Source organism: Myotis brandtii, unplaced genomic scaffold, assembly GCF_000412655.1.
Source record: "Myotis brandtii unplaced genomic scaffold, ASM41265v1 scaffold190, whole genome shotgun sequence".
In the NCBI taxonomy this organism is placed as follows: Eukaryota; Metazoa; Chordata; class Mammalia; order Chiroptera; family Vespertilionidae; genus Myotis; species Myotis brandtii.
Window position 1 is genome coordinate 4,324,772 of NW_005357076.1, and position 5,605 is coordinate 4,330,376.

The following is a 5,605-nucleotide window of genomic DNA, read 5'->3' on the forward strand; positions in this document are numbered from 1 at the left end:
TATATTTGTATTAATTTTTCTTAATATATTTGAATTGCTTCTATTTCTAGACAATGAACGCCTTACAAACCTTTGTCCCATTTGTATTTTCCATTGGTAAAATTTATTGATTTTAATATATTCTATTTCACTATGACTCATTACCTGTTTTTATATTATGTCTTTGTTGTTTTTATCAGTGGAAAACTGGTGCTGCACAATAATGAATGTATTAAAAATTTTTTTAAAAAGAACACCTGCCAATCTGTTGCTCACGGGTTATCAAACTTTCACACGCGTAAGAATCACCCAGAGAACTCGAGTGTAGAGGCCACGGCCTCAGGCCCAGGGAATCGGGTTCAATACATCTGATCCTCAGATCCTGCTTTTCTAACAAGCTCCCCAGAGGTTCAGATACAGGTGGCATTTGGAACTTGGAGAGACATCTCCACAGCCCTCCCCGGTTGACTCAGGTAAGTGATAAGGTGAATTCCTTTTCTTTTTTTTTAATATATTTTTATTGATTTTTTACAGAGGGGAAGGGAGAGGGATAGAGAGTTAGAAACATTGGTGAGAGAGAAACATCGATCAGCTGCTTCCTGCACACCTCCTACTGGGGATGTGCCCACAACCAAGGTACATGCCCTTGACTGGAATCGAACCTGGGAACTTTCAGTCTGCAGGCCGACACTCTATCCACTGAGCTGAACCAGTTAGGGCATAAGGTGAATTCCTTAGATCAATCATTCTCAACCTAGGGAGCTTGCTAAAAATACAGTTTCCCAGACACCAATCCAGTTTGGTTTAGCCAGTTTATGGTTATGACGCTTCCCGGGTGGTTCAGAATTATACTGAAGCCTGAGAATCAAAGCCTCAGATCAGTGGTTCTTGAACTTGAGTACGTAACAGGATCACTGGAGGGCTTGTTAGAGAGATTGCTGGGCCCCACCTCTAGAGTTTCTGTTTAATATTCTAGTGTGGGGCCTGATAATTTGCGCTTCTAACGAGTGCCAGGTGATGCTGAAGTTGCCGATTGGAGAAACATACTTGGAGAATCACCATTTTTGATTGATGTTCTAAACAAAGTATTTATCCCACCCTGTGTCTCCATCCTTTTTCCTCATTCTCTTAGCCATGAAGGAGTCCAACCAAGGAGAAAAGGCTGAGGTAAGTGTCTGAGGAAATCTTGACTTGAAGGAGCTACAAGGAGGGGGCTGTCAGCCCTGGCCCGGGTAGTTCAGCTGGTTAGAGCATCGTCCCAATATGCCAAAGTTTGATCCCTAGTCAGGGCACATACAAGAATCAACTGGTGAATGAATAAGTGACAAGAACAACAAATTCTCTCTCTCTTTCTCTCTCTCTCTCTCCCCTCTCTCTCTTCCTCTTCCTCTCTCTCTAAAATCAATCAATTAAAAAAAAAAGAAAGGGGCTGTCAAAGAAGAACTTCTGATAAGCTCACCACTGGGCATCGTGGCATAATTCTAACAGGCCTCTAAGGCCAGGGACAGGGGCCAAATTCCAGTGGAGAAGACAAGTTATCTGATCAATAGCTGTTAACGTCACATATATATCCAGCCCCAGCAGGACCCACCAGCACTCAAGAGCTTAAAGCTTCCCAAGCTGAGCCTCTCAGCTTCTGGTGGTAAAGGGTGTGCAGGTGTAGTGAGGAACAAGAGAAAACCCGAGGTTGGAGCTGACCCTTGTCACCAAGCTAATCATGGGAAAAGCCAAACTGGAGCTATCGTGTCCTGCTTACCAACGGCAGTGACACCAGCTTATATGCATGCTCTGGAGAGAGAGCTAAAGAGACTGTTTTTGTTTGTAAGAGAAATTAAGGTCAATTTGCAGATCACAGAAAAGGGGGCTGAAGGGATTGGACTGGACACCCCAATACCAGAGTTCTTACAAAATCCACTTCACTTTCATACGGAAGTCACTTCTCAAGTCTAGGAAGCCAGAAGCCAATTAACCAGATCTAGTGCCTGCTGATCCCCTTATCATCCACAGGCCAATCCACTAATTTACTGACAGTATATAGCAGAACTGGGAGGTTTTGAAGAAATTCCTGGAGTCAGAACCACTGTCACAGACCTGGTGTTTTAAAAAAAAAAAAAAGCATGAACCCCTGAAGGTTTGGATGACATCGTCATTTGGTGATTATGGTGACAGGGAAGTTCTCCAATTGAGTGGACAGAGTCACTGAGGTCCTCAGCAGGTCTGGGTTGCCCTGTAGATACTGATCCCTAAAAGTCCACCTGTAGTAACTCTGGATTCATCAGCTACCTACTAGATAGGGCTTTAGGAAAATCACTTACGGTGAAAACTCCTGTAAACTTATGCAGTATCGTATCTATCTGAAGCCAGGAGGCTAAACCAGATGATACTCTCCTTATACCCTCAGTCTGGCACCAAGTTTATCCTGTCTCCATAAAATCTGCCCATATCTGTACCCTCCCCTTCTACCTCCCTGCCAGTGCCCAGGCTCGGACACTCTTCAGCTCCTGGCTAACTGTAGTAGTTTCTGAACTGGTATTCCCTGCCCACAGTCTCATCTAGGCCTGAGAATCTTCCTTTAACCAACCTTTCACACGGCTGCCACACGCCCCAAACTTTTGAATGACTCCCCAGCACAATAAGGTCTACAGTCCTTCGTGTGGCACTCCAGGTCCTCTAGCCCCTTAGGTCGTAGCCTCACCAGTCCCACCAGCCTCATCACCTCTTTGCACATGCTGTTTCCTCTGTGCAGAATGTGCTCTTAGCCCTCCATGACCATCTTGCACATCTTCCTCATAGCAACGTTCTCACCGTAATCACTTAGTTATCTGTTCCCCCACTTGACCTTCAGCCCACTGAGACTTGGGCTTTTATCTCCACACCCAGTACACAGCACAGTGCCAGGCCCATGTCCAACTCTCAATGAGTGTTTGTTACATGACTGAGTGAAGGGTGATTCAATGATAAATTAATATCCTGAGTGCTTTCCCAGCCCCCAAACTTCATCAACTTGGAATGAGTGCCCTTCTTTTAGAAGCCTTTAAAAAAAATGCACACCTCCTTGGACTGGTAGCATATTAAAGTTAATGAGTTATTTTAGACCTTAACTAGGTGACCAAGCGGAACAAGGGCACTGAAAAAAAATGTCCAAGGATAGAGAGGGCACCAGGGACAAACTTTACCCACATTTCCTTTTAAATGCAAATAGTGTCTCATATGTACATGTGGTTTACAAAGAGCGTTCGCATACTTTATCTATGATGCCTCAATTCAGAAAGGTAGGTTGGATGAGTGTTATTATTAACTACATTGTGCACCTAAGGCTTGGAGATATTTGCAATACCATAGGAAAACACTTGTGACAAAATAGTCAAAGGATAAGGACAGGATACAAAACTATGTAGAAAGTGTGAACACAGCTATGTAAAAAATAGGCAGATAGAGGAAACAAATGGAAAGAAATACATCAGAATGCATTCATTCAATAAATATTTACTTGATGCCTGCCTTATTCTAGACCCCATCCCCAGACATCAGCTGGGATACAGTGGTGAAAAACACGCTATCCCTCACTGAGGTTACAATTTGCTGAGGGAAAGCATTCACTAATCACGTAATGATGCAGCAAAGGTAAAATTGCAACCGTGACAAGAGCATCAAAGAGGTAATAGTCTCATACTATAATGAGACTGTAGACAAAGTAGCAGGATTCTATAGATACGGGCAACCTAGGAAAGTCTTCCTTGAAGAAATGATTTCTGAAGCAAGAGGAGGAACTTAACTCGTTAAAGAACGTCAGAAAGAAAGTCCCCGACAGAAGGAACATCAGGAACCAGGGCCCTGTGGTGAGAGGGGGACTGCCCAGGAAGAGAATAGCTGAGCAGGGCAAGACTGGGAGAGCTTGATGCCCAGTGGAGCTAGAGAAGAAGTAGGGGCCAGACCCCGCCCAAGCTAGCCAGCCAGGAGCACAGGGAGGCATTAAGCACATTTGCATTTTCAAAAGAAAGGGTTGGTGGTGCTGTGGGGAGGGGTGGAAGGAGAGATCAAATCAGTGGGGGAGGCCAGTTGGGAAGCTGTTGTGGCAGTCCAGACAAACGTTGATGGTGGTAGTGAAAATGGAGAGAAATGGATGACGTCAAGAGATGTTCGGCAAGTTGTCAGGCATTGGTAATGGATGGAATGAGGGGGTGAGCGGAGAGAAGCATCAGAATGACTCCTAGATTTCTGGATGTGAACGGAGGTGCTGTCAACACCTGAGACAGAGTGATGAAAGCAGTCCATCAGGTTGGCACCTGAGACAGGGCCAGTTTGGGGCAGGCTGAGTTTGAGGTGCCTTATGTGTGACGGCTAAAAGGGGGTGGCAAGTAGGCGATGAAAAATAAGAGTCTGAAGTTTAGAGGAAAAGTCTGGCTGGAGATAAGCATTTGTTTATTGGTGGTAATCTAAGCCTGGGTGTGAATGAGACTGTGGGAAGAAGTTGAGGGTGAAAAGAGGAGAAGGTTGTCAACAGAGCACAAAAGAGTCAGGAGGCTTTTGCTCGAAAGCCTTAGTGTTTGCAAACCAAAAACACAACTAGGCAGTGCCCAGGGTGTTCCAAGGAAGGAGGAAAAGCTGAGAGTTTTTATAGTAAAAGGTGCGTTCTTGAGAAGAATCAGTCCTGCATTCTTAGCTTCTAAATTGGTCCACGATGAAAATCTTGCAGGTTGTCCGGAAGGCCTAGATAATAAATGTCATGTGAACTTGTTTCCCAAGTCCTTCTAAAGGTCATCAGGCACTTCAGTCCACCAACAGAGACGGCAGGAGGTTCCGTGGGCAACGCTGTCTGCTGACCCATAGGACCCAGATGTGGGCTTGGCCCCAGCCTCGGCTGAGCCGGGACCTGGCGAGGCGATGGCCAAGACCTAGAGTGGAAGATCATTTATGTTGGCTCAGCTGAGAGGAGTTTGATCAAATCCTAGACTCCATGCTGGTTGTCCTATCCCAGCAGGGAGACACGTTCCTCTTTCAGGCAGATGCTCCCAACCCATCCCTCATCCCTGAGGGATGTGACTGTGGTCCTTGTCACCTGCACCTCCCATGGCCAAGAGTTCACCTGTGTGGGCTACTATGTCAACGAGTACCCTGACCCAGAGTTGGGGGAGAACCCACCCCCAAAGCCAGACTTCTCTCAGCTCCAAAGGAACATCTTGGCCGCGAATCCCTGGGTGACCCGTTTCCATATCAACTGGGACAACAACACAGACAGGCTAGAGGCTGTAGAGAACCAGGACCCCACCCTAAGCAGCAGCCTCCCCATCAACTGTATCCTTGTCAAGGGCCTGGGGCTCCCTGGCTGCATCTGTGGCCTCCTCCCGGAGAGCTCCATGGGCTGCATCTAACTGGGGTCCAAGTGGGGGATTCCAGGCCCTACCTGAGCCCAGCTAGGACTACGGCCAGTCTCCCGACACATCTGGAAGGGGCAGTCAGGCCTCCTGGAGTCCTGTGGGGCCATCTGGAGGACTTGGGCTGTCAACTACATTCAGGCCAGTCAAACTTGTCCCTGAGGAGAGATCGGGCCTCAGGTCTCTCCCAGCCTCAGTCCAGAAGGATTATCTCACCTTTACTGCCCAGGCCTATAAAAAGCAGGTACTTT

At 46.6% G+C, this 5,605-nt stretch overlaps 1 pseudogene; it reads left to right on the top strand.

The window, feature by feature from the left end:
- The first annotated feature begins 4,115 nt into the window (after nt 1-4,115).
- LOC102262055 lies at nt 4,116-5,351 on the top strand (annotated as a pseudogene).
- Nucleotides 5,352-5,605: the final 254 nt, after the last annotated feature.